Below are 19,464 nucleotides of genomic sequence, written 5' to 3'. Positions count from 1 at the left end.
ACATTAATTTAAAAATGACTAGGAATATAGCTTTACCTTAAATATTAGATAGGTAATATATTTATATTACACAAAATATTATAATATTATAATGTTTTTGATGTTATGCTACAGAAATGTTTTACATTGAAAATTAATTCAACTAAGGGAAAAAAATTTAAAAACTGGAATATAACATGCCCAAGCTATAATAGTGGATACCTTCTTAGAAGGCTTGACTTCGGCCCAGATGCATGTGGATTTTGATATTTAAACCAAAATATACTAGAAATTTTGAACTTCAGAATGACAGCATCCTTGTAACCCATTTATCAAAAATTTTTTCTGGCAGTAAGGGCATGGAGATAGATATGAGTATACCATTGTATATGAGACATTGGAACAGTGAGCACCTCTTCTGAAAAAGGAATGTGATCAGCTGTTTGGTTTAGTGTTAGGTCACTTGCTCTATCCTGAGTTTAGAATTGATTCTCTCCTGTATCGTTTAAGATGAGGTCTTTATGGGGATAAAAGAGTTGCCAAATCACAGTGATTTAAAAAGATAAAATACAAGTTTATTTCTTCCATACAAGTCTTGAGGCAGATCAGGGCTGAGATCTCGAGGACTTAGTATCCTGTAAGCATTCCTCTTGGCCATACCTGACATAGAAAGTCCACACTAATTGCATAATCCCGCAGCCAGAGCTCCAGCCATTAAATCTACATGACAGGCAGTAGGAAAGGAAGAAAAATTTTGGCTAAGGGTATGAGTCAGCTTTCTTTTAAAAAAGTTTCCAGCAGCTGCCATTCAACAATTTTACTTCGATCCTTTTCTAACTTTGTCACTTGGCTAAATGTACCTTCAAAATAGGATTTATTCTGTGTGGCTTAGCTAAAATTTAGGTGTTCAGATTTTAAAGAAAGAGGCTATCTCTAACAGATTACCTGAAAGACGCTGGCTAAGAGTTGGGGAGGGACTACCTACCAGAATAAAAATGGAGATTATCAGAGACAAGACAATGGACACACAAGCAAACATAAATGTCTAGCACACTGGAAAATAAGAATAAGAAATATAAATGATGATAAAGGTATAAACAAAATGCATGCTTTAACAAAGCAAAACCGAGGACAGAGTGATGGCAGAGGGGGTACAACAAGTTTTATATTGTATTTTCAGTATTACAAGTGTGAATATTAGTAGATTTTTGTACCCGATGCCAGTATATCCCCTAACTTGCAGATTACCCCTAATAAAACTAAAGTTAACATTTTCTATAAGAACACAAACTTGCTCATACTGCAGATGGTAATATATTCAATTACTAACTAGCTTTTTTGATGTTTCACTTATTTTTGAGTTCATAGATTTCTCGTTGCTCTAAAAATACCATTTTCTTCATTACTTAAATTTAAGTATCTAATTCCTTACAGAGGAAGTTAATTTCATGAAAAGAAATAGGAAAATAGATAAAAGGCAGCTACTATGATTTACTGACTTTATTGTGTACTCTTTAGCCATCTATGGAAAGGAAATAATTTTCACTCCCACAAGAAGAATAGGGTTATAGTAGAAAAGATTGAGTTGTTGCTCCCAGAACAAGAAATCTAAACACTGGCTTTAGCTACTAACTTCACCATTCTATTCTAGAAAGTTTTCCCATGAAAATATTTTTTTTTTCTTCAGGAGCATAATAGCTAACTATTTTATATATAGGAGTTTTATAAAAATGACAGTCATTACCTATATCATTAATTCACAAATGGGGCAACTTTGCTCCCAGGAGACATTTGACAATGCCTGGAAACATTTGTGATTATCACAACTGAGGGTTGCTAAAGACATCCAGGGGGTAAAGGCCAAGGATAATGCTAACCATTCTACAATGCACACTAGCCAGTTTCTTGTTCCCCAACCCCAACAAAGAAGTATCCAATCCAAATGTCAGTGGTATTGAGTTATAAAGCCCTGATCTGTGTGAATTTATTGAGAAGGGAGAATACTCCCTATTAATGCTAAAGGATACCTCTATAAATATATTTGATTTTTAAATAAATTCAATCTGTGATTAAACTTGTTCAACTCTAAACCAAGAGCTGTTAAGCTGAATTCTATGCAATGCAATGATGCCATAGATGGTCATCTTGAAATCATATGCAAAATGATATGTATATATAAATCTGCATATTTTAAGGGATGAAGTCCATAGATTTGTCTGATTCTCTAAGAGATTCTCTAAGGGCTCACAGAGTCAGCCATTGAATTTATTTAGAACACCAAAGAATTCTGGTCTATTAGCCATTATCTTCCCTCCTATGAGCCAACCTGCTCTTTCAGGCATTGTTTTCCTGCTGTATTAACCTTACTGTATGACCCTCACGCACATGACATCTAAAGATTCCCAATTGAATCCTCTTTAATAGAAATGATATCAACAAGTACATTCTTTCGGAAGAGCTTGTTGTTTAAGAAGCCAGATTTCCCACATAAACCAACATTTTTATTATTTGACATTCGAATACATTATTCTTTGTGATACATACTGCCTTGGTGTTTAGGATAACAGTACATCCTCTACACATAACAATGTATTCCCTCCAAAATCTGCTTTTTTGTCTCTTCTCCTATCTTGGGAAATAATATGACTATCCATCCAAGTTACCACACTAAAAACAAGAAAAATCTCCTTCATATTTTCACTTTCAACTCCAATAATTTTTCATATTCTGTTCATTCTATATCCTAAATATTGCTTGAGTTCATCCCCTGTTCTCAATCCCTAATACTGTTTTTGTCAGTTCAATATCTCATTCTCTTTTAGTTAAAATATCTCATTAATAGACTCCTAACCGCTATCCCTGATTCTAGGTCTGCTCTTTTCCATTTTAATTTTCACACCAGAGCCATCATTCTAATCTACAAATCTGACCAGGTCACTTTCCAATTTAAAACACTGATGGTCTCCGCATTATCTACATTGTAACATCCCTTCTTTCTGGCCTTGCCTCCTGCTACTGCTACCCAATCTGGAGGCTAAATTCTAACTTCACTGACTTCTCTCCATCTCTGGATATGTGTTTTTTGTGACTTTGTTTCTACTTCTCTTGAATGATTTTCCCACTTTTATTGTAATTCTACTCGACTTTCATAAGGAACCTGGTTCCAAGTCCTTTCCAGTTTCCTTGGGTGGAGTTCATTGTTCTCTTATTTCAGCTCAAAAATCATTTGGTACTTACTTCAAAATCGTATTCGCCTTTGTTTTCTAAGTGTCTTGAGCAGTTAATGCACATATCTAAGTTTTCAGTAAATGTTTCTGTAACTGAACTGACAACATTATGTAAATTCAAGTGTTTGCTCAGGACTGGATCATCATGAACAAACATTGTCTTTGTTGGTCAGGCTAAATTATAGAGAGATCATGAAATCATGAGAGGAATAAAAAGAAAAAATTCACTGTTGGCTTTAAAAATTGAAACATGCATTTTAGCTTTCTAAAATACTATGATTATGAGTAGAGAACATTATTTTTATATTGAAAAAGTATTATCTATTTTTTTAAACTACAATTGCTATTATTAATGAAAAGTATATGCAGCAGCTGCACAACAGGTACTTACAGAGTTCACAGGGTTTAAGTTGAATAAATGAACAAAGTAACACAATTCAAATTTTTAAGATATTAAATGAATCTGAATCCAGGGATCCTGCTAAATATCATATAATGCAGGTGTCCCCCTGTCTCCTAAGAAAGAATTCTCTGGACAAAAATTTTGGTACTGTCATAGATGAAAACATTGTCCTATATTCTAATAAAAAGATTTACCTAGAAGCTATTGAAATGCAAGAGGTTGTGTTTTTATTTACACCAAGTGGCCCCAAGTGTCTAGAATTTTACTGTACATACCTCAATGCCTTATCAAGATTATACCCTCCCCCTAGAATTCTTTATATCCGGAAGTCCACTGGTAATGTGGAATTGAATGTAAAAATGTAAAAATCATAGGTTTTGTTTGTATATTATTCATGGAAGTAAAAGAGGAAACATTAAAGTAGAATATATTGGAAACAAAGTACCTTGGGAACCAGAGACAGACTTATTGAAGTTGTAATTGAATTCCGAACATAATTCAATGGTAGTACTTTGATAGTGTAGTTTACTTCTTTTGGAGTTAAAGCTCTATGTCATTGGATTGTATTCAGGAGATATCATGGCAAAGAGTCTTAGGGTACCTAGGATCTCTCTCTGATCAATTCCAAGTTTAATGACTGTAAAGACTGTTCATCATTCAATTATTAGTCTAATTTGCAAGAGTAATCTGCTTTCTATTGGCTATGTGGACATATATATATGGATACTCACATTTTCTAGTTATAATGGTGACAAGATTGAGGGAAAGGTGGTAGAAAATTGACCTGTTTTAAGATTAAGTAAAAAAAATCCTAGACACCTGCAGGTTGAACTTGTAGCATTGTCTTACTCTCCTCAGGGAGCTATTTTATGAGACCTTCTATATATTGCATTTTACAAAGACTTTCCAGAAATACCACTTTGTTGTAGTTGATATAAGACATTTTTCCTGTCCTTGAGCTTACGTTATTCAGTCACATGTACCTAAAAAGCAAAGCATTTGGGAAGAAGAAAAAAATTTAAGTAGAATATATCTTACTTTGCTTTGTTTCTAATTCCTTTTGAGTGCAGTGTTTTAAAAGAAATGGAGACTAGAGATGACCTCTTGGCATAGGCAACGAGACATTTTTCCAAGACCAGTAGCTTGAGACCCTAATAATGCAAGAGAATCCCTGATTCCTTTCCAGACAAGCTAACTTTATTCAGAGTACTTCTCATGGCTGACCTCCCTGTCCTTGACCTCTACTCCTGCCTGTGCTTAGAAAAGGCAGACTAGTTAACCTAATTACATTAGGTTAATAAAGCAGCAACCCATAAATTCTAGCTTGCTGATTCATGGGGGGGAAAAAAATCCTATCATTTATTTAAAAGCCAGAAGGAAAAAGAAGTGCCATTTCATAAAGATGAGAGCAGCAGTTTATTGCTTGTCTTCAGAATTTAATCATCGAATATTAGAGGGGGAAATACTGTTATCACTTGTTTCATGTAATAAATTAAAAACCTAAAATGAATGTGGTTTGACAGAAATGTTTAAACAAGGAGGAGGGAGCAATGTTAGCATTTTAATTTTGTTTTGATTGAAGGTTCTCTAATTCCACCATGAAAAATAATGCCATTCTCTAGCATGCCTCATTTCCAATGGAACTCAGTAGAATGCGCACATGTTAACATTAGATTCAGCAGGCTTTACTGCAGTTACACAAAGGAGTTTTGCCAAAAGGAGGGATAAATATCACAGCCATTTATTTCATGGTGCTCTCCAATCTGGCTGTAACTGTTTCTCTAAGCAGCACATCAGCGAATTAAAAGGAAATTAAAAGGAGGGGCAGGAAAAAAGGGATTTAGAAGAAGGGGTTTTCAAAAACATTTTTGGCTTTAGAGAAAACAATTTACAGTCATTAGCATAAGTAAAATTCCTGCTTGGCCTAAGTTAATGAAAACATTTTGAAAGCAGAGATTTTTCAGAATATAAAAAAACAAGTACTAAAACCAAACTGTTCTCTGAACACCATTAGTGAGGACCAAGGAGAGCCAGGGTAAGTAAACATCCATATTTTGTATAGCCGAATCCCACCACTTCCTCAGAGTGGGAAGTAAATATCCTCACTTAGTGTGTTTTTCTGGGTTCATGAAAAACAACAAAGTATCCTGGTGACTGTTTATCTAAATTGGTTCTTTTAGCATTTATACTTCGGTACTTTTACACTGTGAATTAAATTGTCCTAAAGTAATTAAATATTAGAAAGTATTTATAACTCTTTAGTTGCAAAATGGCCAATGCTGATAGTAACAGCAGAAGAGGGCAAGGCAGTTATTTTCATTCTGGCTTTGTTTCTTGGCAAATCCACTACTGTGGCCTCCTTCGGTTGGGGGAGGTTGGACACAGGCTTATGTCAGTTTTCCTGCAGAGGTGCACCAAGTAGCCTTGGGATCTTTGCTTGGTGTTATTTTGAATTTCAGTGTAAAAGCTTATAGTAAGACAGATTAAGTATTCTATTTGGGACAGATTTGTAGGGTCAGCTTTATGGGCTTGTGACCATTGCATTTGCACAGGGCATTGTCTTCAGAAGCATCCCCTTCACCCACCCACCCACACACACACCCTATACCCACAGTCCCCACACTTGTGGCTTAATGCTCTGCAGTCACTGTCCTGATATTTTTTTTTTATCTTTGAATTTCTGTTTTCTAAGTGAAGTCCCATGATATCATAGAGAATTTGCATGGAGCTTGAAGCTTCTCCTCAGGCATGGCTCCACATTCACCACCCAGCTCCTTCTCATACCTGGAGATCATTGCTGCCCTAAGCGAGGGACAAAGCACTGGCAGCCAATGTGATGTGGGACAGGGCAAATTTCCCCAGGTTGGTAGGAAGACCAAGCCCTGCACCGAAAGAAGAGCATCCATTGGCGGAGAGTGTGGAAAGAATTCAACACACACACCAAAACAAAGTTAGAGTCAAAAGAAAAGTTTATTAGAAAAAGGGTAACACTCCACAGAGTGTGGTCTCCTTTCAGAGGCTGAGAGTGAGAGGGACAGTGAGAGGGTCAGAGAAGGCCCTGAGAGGGACCCTGTGAGTTCAAGAAATTCAGTTTATTTGTCATTCTTTAGTTCCCATTTCCTTTGATAGGGACATACAGTGAGGAAGGGGAAGAGCATGTAGCATGAAAAAGTAAGAATATGTAGAGTGAAAACCCTGCTGGCAGTTCCCAGGCTTTAATCCATAGGTTCCCTATGGTTTTAGCCATAGGGAATGATTCTTGGTTCCTATTTCCCCTTCACGGGTATGAGGAATGGGCTGTTAGTAATTCCAGCAGAAATCTTTCTTTGTTCTGAAGATGTCCTACAGGACTGGCTGCAGGGCTGATCAGCATATTCCAGTCTCTGATTGTGGCTTGATTAACATTTTAGTTCTCTTGCCTCCTCCCTACATCACTGAGATGGGGTCTGAGTCACAAGGCAGAGTCCCAGGTGTTGTAGGTGTCTGCAATCAACCTATGCCAGGAGGTGTAAGACATTTAATAGCAAATGAAAAAACAGTGACTGGATAAGAAAGGATAAAACTTTTTTCCTGCTTTTTGAACAGGGTCCTACATTTTATTTTTCACAGAACTCTATAAATTATGTAGCTGTCCTTGGTAATTTGGAACTAATGTTATTGAATGTCATTGTCTGATGCACTAGTTCAGATGAGAAGAGCAATTCTGAGATAATGATATTTCAAGATATCAGGAACTTATTTTAGAAAATGACCATCTGGCCTGAAAGACTTAAATATCATGTCTCTAAACTGCAGCCTTGTCAGGCACATGGACACTTACTAATTCTTTTCGGTACGTCAAGCACTACCAACAAGTTCGTTCAGGTTGTCTTGCTCATGGATGTACGGATTCCTTCGGCAGTATCTGTACTGCTGCTGGGCTCAGGAAAGCAGGGCAGCTATCAGAGAATCACATTTTACAGCACTTCATAGATAACTCACAAGAAGAAACGTGTCGTATCAACTTAAAACACAATGCTAGAATTAGCGGTGCCATTTTCCTCATATGAAAATAATCATTTTCAAGGTGATTTTCTCAATAGTCATAGTTCATGAAGCATGAAATAAAATGTTTTTCTAAAATATCTAGATGTTTAATAGTACTTAAAGATGACAGCGAAGCCCATATTGTATGGAAACAATAACTAAATCACTTAAACTTCTTATAACTTGAAACCAATACATAGGGCAGGGTATAAAATATACTAAATGGTGAAAGGAAATAGTACACAATGTTTTTAAAAATCACCTAGGTCTTTTTATTTATTTATCTGTCTACCCAGAATGCCTCACCTACATTCTTTTTCAAACTGGTAACATATTGCTGACCTATCTTTTAAGAACCAGATTAAATGTAATTTTCTCATGGAAAGCTCTTTGAAACCTTTTTTTTTTTTTTTTTTTTTTTAATTTTTGCACCTCTCGAGGAAGATCTACCCAAGGTCTTCCACTATATCATTTTGTTTGTGTTATTGTTGTTCATTCTTTTTAAGGAGTGGTACTAAGTCTCTTATTAAGAATTCTCGCTCATCAGCTTTTCCTGCTGCAGGCACACCATGACCAAGACAGGAGTATCAGTAGCACCATTTGGGGGAGACTCAGGTGTTAGGTGTGTCTTCAAGCTGTATAATGAGCTGCAGGCAGTGCACAGTCTACCCCTGTGCCTACTCCTGCCACACCTAGTCTTCCGCACACCACAGGATATGACACCAATGATATTTTGACAAATACATAAATAAAAAGGTAATCTCCATATGTATAACGCCCACTCATAGTAGTTTTGGGCTCAACGTGGCAACCCATCTCACCTGACCCCAGTGGGCCACACTTAATATTCATTTTATTAGAAGGATATGAGGCAATAAAGCACACCAGGAGGGCAGTATCAGGGAACTCCCTAACATGAGAGTTTCTACAAGTGTCTAGAATAAAAGTCATTCTCCAACCCTGCAAAGTGACAGCTCAGGTATGAGAGTATGAAAACATGGGCAGGTGAGAGATCTACCTACCCTGGTTAACACTGCCCCTGTCCCAGTTAGGAATCAGTATCTCTTATAACAGCCCATAGGTGAAGAACATGACTGGTTATAGGAATGCACCACCATCAGAAATCCCAGAAGGTATTTATAGTCATTCGCAGTCTTCCTAGACCAGATGCAGTTTACAAATCAAGATTTATTTTTATCATAAGCAAAGTTGCCTAGTAATGTAGCTGACATTCTACCAGTATCAGGTTTCCATGGGAACAGAGCTAGAAAGTTAGCTCTGGTCATTTTTCTTTTCACAGGGAAGAAAGTATTTTTGCTATCCCTCTATTCACATTAGGAAACACTCATATTTGGGAATTTGTATTATCAAACAGGCCTTATTCTCTGAGGTATAATACAATTAAATTCAAAACGAGAGCTATATATTCAACTAAAAAAAGCTAAAAAAAAGAATAACATGTTTATGATATGACTAATATTATACAGATGCCAATTCTGCCTCATTGGTCTATAAATTTAATGCTAGCCCATCGAAATTTAAAATTTTGTTTAAAAAAAAAAAAAACCCCTTAATCTAAAATGTGTACCAGAGGAAATGAATGACAAACATCATCCAGAAATACAACCATGTATGTATGTGAATTGTTACATGATAAGAATGGCATATCAAAATATAGCAAAATATAGATAACTCAATAAATGCTATTGAAATAATTGGCAACCCATTTGGAAAAATACAAAGTTAAACTCATAAGTAATATTATAATAAATGTTAGATTCAAACAGGATCGACAACCTTTTTCTGGAAATGGACAGAATAGTAAGTATTTTAGTCTATACGGGCCATATTATTTGTCACAAATATTCATCTCTTTCTTTACAGCACCTCATGAATGGTATATGCAAATTTAGCATGCGAGTAGTAGTGCTGACCTGATTTAATCTCACCAGAGCCAGAATTTTCTTACCTGGAAAATGGTGAAGAATGTCTGCTTCATAGCCTGATATAACAAACCGTGAAATATTTAGTTCAATGTTTAGATGTAATAGAAATCTAACTTTTTAAATACTACTTGCCGCTATTTAAAAGAGAAAATAAGACAGATTTTCTTTGACATGATCTTGGTCTCTTCATAGTTACTGCTTAAAATGCAGCAGACACAGGACACGTGACATTGTCCCATAGTTAAAATATTTTAAATTATATATATTTGTATGTAATATATATTTATGTATAAATATTGTTTTATAAAATGTATTTTATAACAATATGTAATTCATATTATATATATAGATTTATAAATTTATACTTAATAAAAAATATGAAGAAGAGAATTAGAAAAATTACACCAAGGTCCAAATAAATAGAGAACTATGAGATACTTCAGTTTAGACAAACGTTTTGTAATATTTTTAGCTTGTCCTTAGCTTAGCTTGCTGCCTTTGACATTTTAAAGTCATGCTGCCCCTACTGCATAAAAATGCTCTCAGTCACTTAAGATGCTACTTACATAAATTAATTAACTTGACATTTAATGATTCAAAGCCTAAAAATTATCTAGTATCATTCATATTTTGCATGTCATATTTGGGTCTGGAAAAATTTACCAAAATGAAAAAAAAAAAAAAATGACTCTTGAAGTGCTCAAAAACTTTGACCTACTGCATCCAAAAAGTGAAGAAAATTTTAATTAGTTTTAAGCAAAGCCTTTTTGAACAGAGTGAAGCAATTAACCCGCTGATCTGAAGAATAGGTCAGAAAGCGTCTCCATGAGCATTTCAAGTCACTGTTGGTTATACAAAATCCTGGCATGTGTTATTTATGTTTCATTATTGAAATACTGAAAATATTTATTTAGCTTGTATAATTATGATGATGTATATTACATGTCTACATATGTAAAGCAAACATACAGAAAAAGAATGGGGGTTTAAAAATGTATTTTATAACCTGTAATAATGGAAGTTCATGTTTTTTTTTTTTTTTTAGATTGGCAAGTATACATGAAAAGTTATTCGGGGCTTTAGTGGGAAAAAATATTTGAGGCCAAAGTTAACAGATTAAATATGATATCCGATACCATACAGGGAGAGGCCTGGATATCTGTAACAAATCTTCGAAACTCAGAAAAACTTAAATGCATTACCTTAATACCCTATCGTAGAATTCAAACATCGGATATAGATGTCTACTGGTTAGAAGATTTTATTTTCAGCTTTTAATAGTCACTGAGTGCTGTGAGGCAAATATGTGCTTCCATGAGATGCCTTAAAAAAAATAGTGAAACAGGAAAAATATTCATAAATAATGTTGGCTGTTATCTTGAATATATGGAAATTAAATGAAACTCTTAATTTAGTAAGAACGAATGGGTTATTTTGCTCTCCAATTTGCCACTAATAAAGCATGTGCAGCTGGAGTTATTAATTATTGCCTTCAGCTGATGGCTTTGCCATTTCTTTGATATAAATATCTGCCTCTGTCTCCCCTCCAGAGTACTTTCCACACTTCCTCCAGCCAATCTCCTCAGAATTCTTCTGTAGTTCCTGTTCCCTTTAGGATAAAAATCTGTTTTTTTGTTGTTGTTGTTTGTTTGTTTGTTTGTTTGTTTTACAAAGTATGAAAGGACACTGTGGCCCCTACCAGCCTCTTCAGAAACAACTCTATTTTGCCCCCTCAGTATTATGTTTCACAATATCGATGGTACCAAGCTCGCCCGTTTCTGTGCCTTTTCCCAGGCAGTTCCCTTGGTTTGAAAAACCCTTATTTCATAACTAATAGCAATGTATTACTTTTGCAAACTCCCACCCATTCCTCACATCTAAGTTCAAATGTCGTCTTCTGTAGGCCTCTACTCTTGTGCTTATTCTTCATTTCATACTTACATGTATTATAGCACAAATCTTTTACTGTGAATGTTTGTGTGTCTCCTTACCTTTGGGGTACTAATCTCTTTGAAGGGCAGAAGATTACATTTTTTGTATCCATGGTTCCTAGAGCAGTATCTGGAATACAGTAGATAGTGAATATATATTTTTGAATGAATGATAGATTGTTTTACCTATTTTAATAAATTGTAGTAATGACATAGACTGTTAAAAAGTCCTATGTCACAGAATTATGAAAAAATAATTGACATTTAATTATTTTTGCCCCAATTACATGAATTATGTTTCTATATATTTGTAGAAAATCACTTTTACTTATTTAATAGTAAAACCAACATATTAATTAATGTAGGACTCTTACTGATATATTAGTAACAGCTTGAGTGTCTATTTTCTTCACGTATGTGGAGGCTTATATTTCTAGATGATATAAAAATGGCACAAAATGGCAGATACAAGTAATGCTATTGGATTAAGTGTTGTTTAGGCCAATTCAGTCCAGTTTTCTCCATTCTTCTATACTGATAGGCTCTTGCATCTTCTTAAGCAAGTCCATGATGAAAGACTGCTTTCTACTATTTCTATATCTCACACTGAACATATTTAATGATGAGTCAGAGTAAGGTGGTTCGCTGTATTTGGTGACTTTTTTAGTTTTAATCTTGGAGTTGAAAGAATGAATAATTTTGATCATTTTACTTGTTTATTTAAATTATTTAGCATTAAGACTTTGTCTTGGTAGTTGGGAGTCATCGTTAAAAATAATTCTTATTAATCTAGTAGCATGGTAATGACTAGTCTTGTCACAGAAGGACTAAATGATTCACTCTGTTGTCTATATGTATGTTTGTGTGTCTGTATTGGAGCCAGGAAGCACCATGTATTTGGGGATCATCTACCCCTAGATGGAAAGGTTAAAACAGGATTCTCAGATGGACTTTCTATCTCTGACTTTTCTAATAATTTACTAATCAATGTATTATGGTACCAGGTTTATTTTTATAACTTCCTGAACCTATTATAATTAGCCATTGCATAGATGTTCTGTATTACATCATAAAGAGAAGACCATAGAAACACTCCGCATTAGGTGGTGCTAACATGTTTAATGTTGGGTAGGCAGGATGAAAATTATGGCTAGGTTTTATTTCTTTTTGTTTTCCAAGAAATATATTCATTAATTACAAATATATATATATATATTATTTTAAGTGCTAATTTAAAAGTATTGCAGATATTCATGAAGTAAAGGAGGAGGACTACTTCTTTGGCACCTCTGCTGCATCAAAGAAAAGAATATGCTTTTGGCAATTAGATAATACATTTAGACTATATAGATTGCAATGAAAGATTAATTATGCAAAGTGTTTTGAAAATACTTCTTTTGTTGTTTTAACTGAATTCCCTACCTTAATAAAAATGATTTCTTGATTAACTGTTTTTTTGATGGTGATATATATATAAAAATTTATAGTCTGAAAAGTTATGAAATAGTCTGAACAGTTATGAACTATCCTGAGAACTTGATACATAATACAAGTGGACAAATATATCTGAAGTTTTAAAAACTATCAGAGATAAAAGAAGACCTTTTAATTGAAATATAAGCATGCTACTACTAAATTTTGAAGAAATTTTATACATGGAATTGAAATGGAATATACGTTTAAAATATGTTTAGACGTTTAAAATAAAGTTCTTGGTAATTCAAATAATTTTAAATTATGCATATTATTAACAAATGACTGCCTCATTCTTACATTGTATGTGTTTTTGTCATACTACGCTTACTATTTAAACTGATCTTTTTGTCTTTTTTTTTTTCCTTTTTCTGACAGCTCCTTCAGGTCAGAAGGAAAATCTTTATTTGGAGGCATGTCAGCTCATTTTTCTCACTTCAGATTCATCATTATGACTTCTTGAGGCCAGATCTAATTTTGAAATAACCAGAAGCCTGTCCAACTTAGAGCAGCAAATCCCTCAACTTTGGAGCACAAACGATCATGGATATGGTCTGCATAAAATCATCTGCCTCTAGTCTGACAGCCATGAGCAGAGCCCTAGGGGTGAAAAAAGCCACAGCCTTAAATCTCTTCACTCAGAAGTTACCAAGAAGATTTTAAAAATAAATAAATAAATAGATGAAAAGAACTAAACAAGAAAGCCAACAATAACAACAACAAAACCTGTATTTCGCCATGAAAATATTCCCAGATGTGAACCCACGAAAATTTATATTCAACAGTTAAGCTAGTAAATTACAAATTGTTTTATCACTTGGGAAGGTAAAACTATATAGAGATAGGAGGTATCTCTAGCCAGAAATATTCAGCATTTCAAACACATAGAACAAAAGAAAGTGAATAAAAAGAGGAGCATTGCAGCAATGAACAATATTAGGACAGAATGTTGCTGTTTGCATAGAGAGAGGATGTTTGCCATCTCGTGTACACCCTTAAAGCCATAATGGAATAACAGCATTGTTGTCAATTGCTTGAAAAGTTTCTGCATTCAGTCCTTCACTTCATATTAGTTGAGGGGGGGAGATCAGTTCTTGCTGATTACTTCTCAATGCACTTCTAATATTTGCACTGTCACTTCCATTCAGGGTAATGATGTGTGCTGTTATTTGCACAGATGGTCCCATGAGTTTTGAGACCACAACAAGCAGTTTCTTGCAAGAGTCCAAAAAGGGAACACTTAAGAATTCTGCAGACATTGATTTCTCTTCTATAAAAATCAGTTATCTTAAAAAAAAAAAAAAAAAAGTTGTCTTGCCTCAGATTAAGAAACAACTACAGAATAATAATGAAAAAGCATCAGTGTGGTCAAATGAATGAAAAAGGGATCAAAATTTTTTAATGAAGATCATTTTATATCATTAACAGCCAAGAAATCAAATACAGTGAACCGTACACCAAACATTTGTGTTGAACATCTATTTGTTCTCTTAAAAAAATCATTTGTAATTTGTATTTGACATATAACAGTTTTTTATAGCCATTTATCTATGCTTCATGGAAAAATGTATCAGACAAACAGCATTTTCAGTTTATTTTTCTAAATAAATGTGTTGTTTGTATTATTCGTAGCTGCTTTTTTGATTTGGTTTCATTACCTGAGAGAAAAATTTCTTATGGTTCATTGGCATTTTTTGTCATATTCTGAACTAATGGAAGACTGAAATTTTAAAAATTTCTGTAGTGTAAAATTGTGCTATTTCCTAAAGTCTGAAGAAGAAATGATATATTTTCCACCATGATTTTCTTGTCAAGGGTTATTTTAATGTTCTAGTTACACTAATTATCCATTTTTAATATATGTGGACATTGAAAGAAAACAAAATTTGGGGTATCGTATCAGAAAGGATTTTTCTCTTCATTCTCTTTCTGAAAATCTGCTCCAGAGATTAAAATTAGATAATTTTTTTAGGCCATTAGTGGTACCAAATGAGTCCTCAGCAGAGGCCTTCCGAAAACTTCCATCAGTGTATATCAAAATGATTAGGCAATCATCCTGGAACAAAAATGCCACTCAACAACAAGTGCAGACTCGGTGCCTGCAAAGTGTTCATCCTTACTTGAGGCTCACTGGAGGAATCACTTGAGGCTTACCTGATTGCTGCTACCACCAATAGGTAGTGTGCGCTTATGCTCGTGATACTCTGGAGTCACCTGGGGGCAGAGCACGATAATAGGCCCAGCCCTTCAAGGACTCTGGAAAGGGTCAGCCCTTAAATGTGTGTTTATTTAGAAGCCTCCCCTCAGGTGCAGCTAGGATGGTAAATCAATGCCTTTATTACCAGAAAGACTTTTAGTTCTCGAGTCTGTTGCTGCTTGCTGTGCTCTGGGGGGTGGTAACCAATTCAGAACTCCTCCCTTGTTTATAGTCCTGTGAGACCCAAGAGCATAAGCCGCATTGGCCACCAGAACCAGGCAATGTAGAGGTGTCTCCTGCCAGCAGCTGGAAAATTGGGGCTCCAGACAGACTGTAAGCTCCTTTCTGGGATATAGCGAGGTGGAGTGAGGCAGAGGACAAGCTCAAGGATTTCATCTACTGGCCTCATTCCTGAGAGCCCACCCATCCCCTCTTGGCCCCTAGTTATGGGCCAGACCAGAAGCCTGCTCAGCAGCCCAAAACTCTAGGACAGGAGTCCCCGTCGCCCAGACAGCAGACCAGTTACAGGTCCGTGGCTTGTTTGTAACTGGACCGCACAGCAGGGGGAGAGCGGGAGAGCAAGCGAAGCTTCATCTGTGTTTGCAGCTACTCCCCAGCACCTCCGCCTCAGCTCCACCTCAGATCATCAGGCATTAGATTCTTATGGGAGCACCAGTCCCTGGTGCCAAAAAGGTTGAGTACCACTACTCTAGGACAAGAAATAGGTCTCTTTCTCAGAAAGACTAGGAGTGTGTTTCAGTCTGAAGTCTGTGGCACCCTGGAGGCTGTAGTCTGCCAAGAATTAACTCTCTGATAAAGTCTCACAGAGACCAGGATCTCAGACTCCCCTGGCTTCCAGAGCCAGGTGATCAAGGGGCATCCCCTGGGCGATAGTCGCAAAAAAACAGGGGACCAGATAAGTGTAAAGATGTCCTTCCAGGAGACACTGGTGCTCTGGAGCATGGCAGAGGAATAGTGTATAGGCGGCACTCACCAGGAAATAGGAAAACTAGCCTAGCATTTTTTTTAAAAGATTGGTACCCACTGGCTAAATCACAAAGATGGTGCCTGCCGGCTGTTAGGAGGCAGAGGGAGACAGTATAGATGGCTCTCTGGGGAAATAGGGAGGGAGAAAAGAAAACAGCCTGCTTTTTTTTTTTTTTTTTTTTTTTTTTTTTAAGAGGAAAACATGGCAGCTGCTAGCTAGACGGAGGCTGAGGAAGAGCAGAACAGAAGATGGTGCCCGCCAGCCAGCAACTCCTAGATTGGTACTAAATTTAATGCCTGCCTCTCAGGCCGATGCTTTAAATTTTCAAATAGCCCTATTTACCTCATTCACATGAAGTCTGAAGGCCTCCGGATCAGCCTCCTTTGCTCGGAGCCCTGGGGCAGGTGAGTCCTCAGAGGAGCTGTTCCTCAGTTCACTATACTCTTGTCGACATTGGTTTTAAAAGCTAGATGATTTGGGGTCTTGTTTCTCAGGTGCAGGTGTTAAAAGTTGAGGTGCCCAATACAAGGTTCAAACCCTTCGACCCTCGGGAAGTTGAGGTGCCCAATACAAGGTTCAAACCCTTCGACCCTCGCGAAGCTCAATGTTGAGTGTCCTCCCAATGTGGTTTGCTGTACCGGGGGTGTTGTATATGGTGAGGTTGTGTCCCAGCCTCTCCTACCGGCTTTCATAATGTGGACCTTCTCTTGTTAGTCTGATGCCAGGAGTCACTCAGTCTTTGGTTTTTTTTCAGAGGAAGTTGTTCATATGTATCTGCAAATTCATTGTGTTTTTTGGGAGGTGGTGAGCTCAGAATTTCCCTGTCACTATCTTGAACTGGAACCCCCAAACCTTAAATACACAAATTTTTAACGAAAGAATAGGTCATTAGGTTTATTCTCAAACTATGATCTGAAACTAAATTCACATTTTATTCTGCACACTTAAATAGATCTACTGTCTGCAGTCTCTCTTTGTGATATTTAGAGTAATCCATAACATGATGAAGAAAATTAGTTTTGTCATGCATGATTTGAATTCCTGAAAATTAAGACGTTGTATATGAAAGTAATCCAGCTAGGAATCAAATTGTCCATTCCTGTGGGATTTTAGACATTGAAGTATGCCTGGACTCATTCGAATTTTTTTTTTTAAATCTGTGCTGATTGCTTCAAACTGAATTATTTGAAATCGTAAATAGTAAAGTCAACTTTTTCCCAAACATCAAACAATAAAATCCATTCAGAATAAATAATAAAAATACAGTTCATTATATGAACGTAATCAACAATAAGCAGCGCTGTATCTGCTGTAGTCTGTGGAGAGCCCTTAAAAGATTTTGCAAAGAAGTGACATTATCAGGCCTATTCTTCAGCAGGATAATTCTGGTAGGAATTTGTAAAGTGAATTGTGGAGAAGGGGGTGACCTGCTGACCAGAAAAAAATATCAAAAATTTTCCTTGGATTTCGTTTATTCTCTTTATCTTTAATTACATTTACTTTCTAAGTTATTTCACTTGTCCATCACTTTATCTTTTTTTGTCTTCTTCAAATTTTAAACTTACTGTTTGTTATCTTCACAATTCAATATTACTTTTATAGAGTCTATTAAATAATCTTCAGTTCCCATTGAGAAGTACTACTTGCAGATTTTTTTAATTGAGAATGCCAATTTAGGTACAGGCATACCTCATTGTATTGAACTTCACAGATGTTGTGTATTTTACAAATTGAAAACAAGACCCTCCACCAGCAAAAGGATTACAACTCGCTGCATTGCAGTGATCTGGAACCAAATCCACAGCATCTCTGAGGTACTCCTGTAATCTCCAATTCCTGACATTTGCTTTTGGAGTGTGTGTATGTGACATTTATATGCAAGTCCAACTCATAATGATCAGATTTATCTACATGGGTAAGATGCTAATCTTTGTTTACCGAGTGCCTGTTGCAGAATCACCTCCTAAAATCCACACGTGTGTGTCCTAATGCACTAATAAGCCAAAACATTGAGACACAGGTGATTGGAGATAGAGAAAGGTTTATTTAATTGGCTAAAGCGAGAGAACAGGAGAGCAAGATCTTTCAAATCCTTTTCTCCCAAAAAAGCAAAAGTAGGGCGTTTCTAATGTATTTAAGAAGTAGGGGCGCAGGAGATGATTCCAGGGAACTGAAATAAAAGTCTGTCTGTCTTTAGTCATAGAGAACTCTTTTTTCATATCAGACTCCTGGGTGTCAGCAGCTGGTCACAGCTACCTTGAAGACATTTTTTCGTTCAGCAAAACAAATTTATAAATTCTTCTCATGACCGTGAAATGATCTCTTCCTGCTTGACAAAGAGACATCACATCAACTTAAGACTTCTGTTCTTGAGAACAAAAGGAGTTGAGCAGGAAGAGGGGTTAACATGTGAACACGGGTCTAATTAAGAATTACAATTATTTAACTCAAGCTGTCAAAAATACTGGAGGCATTAAAATCACAAGGGGCTCAGCTACATGCCCATTCTGGAACATGAACTGTGCCGGGTGCTGGGAAGGTGAGGGAAAAAGACACAACCTATTTTGATGGAGTTTAAAATCCAGTTGGAGAGTAATTCATTAAATGTGTAAGTTCACTAATTAACAAAAAGTTACAACTAAGTTCTGTGAAGAAAGGTATATGATATGCCAAAACCATGTGTACAATATATTTACTCAGTGAGGGAAGTAAACTTTGAGCTGGATCTGAAGAGTGACAAATAAGTATTTGGGGCAAATCATGTGCAAACCAGCGCCAAAGAGAAAAATAAGTAGGAAGTCAGAAGATCTGAAAAGAAGGCTAATTAGGTTGGAGCAAAGAGTAAAGTGAACAGCACTGAAAAAACTGGCGAGGTGGGAATCCAGTCTTACCTAATCTATATCTCAGGTAAAGCAGAAAACAAAACGAACCGCTATGAGGAATAAAAACAGTAAGTGTACAGAAATAACAGAAGAAAGGGCAAGAGTATCTGGTATAACAACTCTAGGTGGGTTTAATTCCTGAACACACTAAGCCCAGGCTTCCACAATTCTCCCCTGGTCCCACAAAGGATTTACTTCTACACCCAAAGTAATGCAGATAGTGACACAAGAAAACAGCAAGTTAAATATACTGAGTGTAAACCATAAGGGGGTCAGAATACCAGAGAGAGCAGAATTACAAATACAAAATTAAGAGTGGCATTGGAAGCATTTTTTTATTTATATAAGGTGTACTTTTCAATGACGATATAAAAAAATGTATTCAGTAGGCATCTGTCAGTTCATAGACTTG

At 36.0% G+C, this 19,464-nt stretch overlaps 1 protein-coding gene across 4 annotated transcripts in view; it reads left to right on the top strand.

The window, feature by feature from the left end:
* Positions 1–17,687, top strand: part of PRR16 (proline rich 16) — a 253,880-nt gene extending 236,193 nt beyond the window's left edge. For all 4 annotated transcript variants that reach the window (XR_001597017.2, XR_001597014.2, XR_001597016.2 and 1 more), the window contains 2 exons: positions 13,364–15,162; positions 16,364–17,687. The gene's annotated coding sequence lies outside the window, so the exon portion shown is untranslated. The remainder of the gene's footprint in view (positions 1–13,363; positions 15,163–16,363) is intronic.
* The last annotated feature ends 1,777 nt before the right edge of the window (positions 17,688–19,464 follow it).

This window comes from Rousettus aegyptiacus, unplaced genomic scaffold, assembly GCF_014176215.1.
Source record: "Rousettus aegyptiacus isolate mRouAeg1 unplaced genomic scaffold, mRouAeg1.p scaffold_m13_p_8, whole genome shotgun sequence".
NCBI lineage: Eukaryota > Metazoa > Chordata > Mammalia > Chiroptera > Pteropodidae > Rousettus > Rousettus aegyptiacus.
This window is presented reverse-complemented; position numbering and strand designations above follow the sequence as displayed.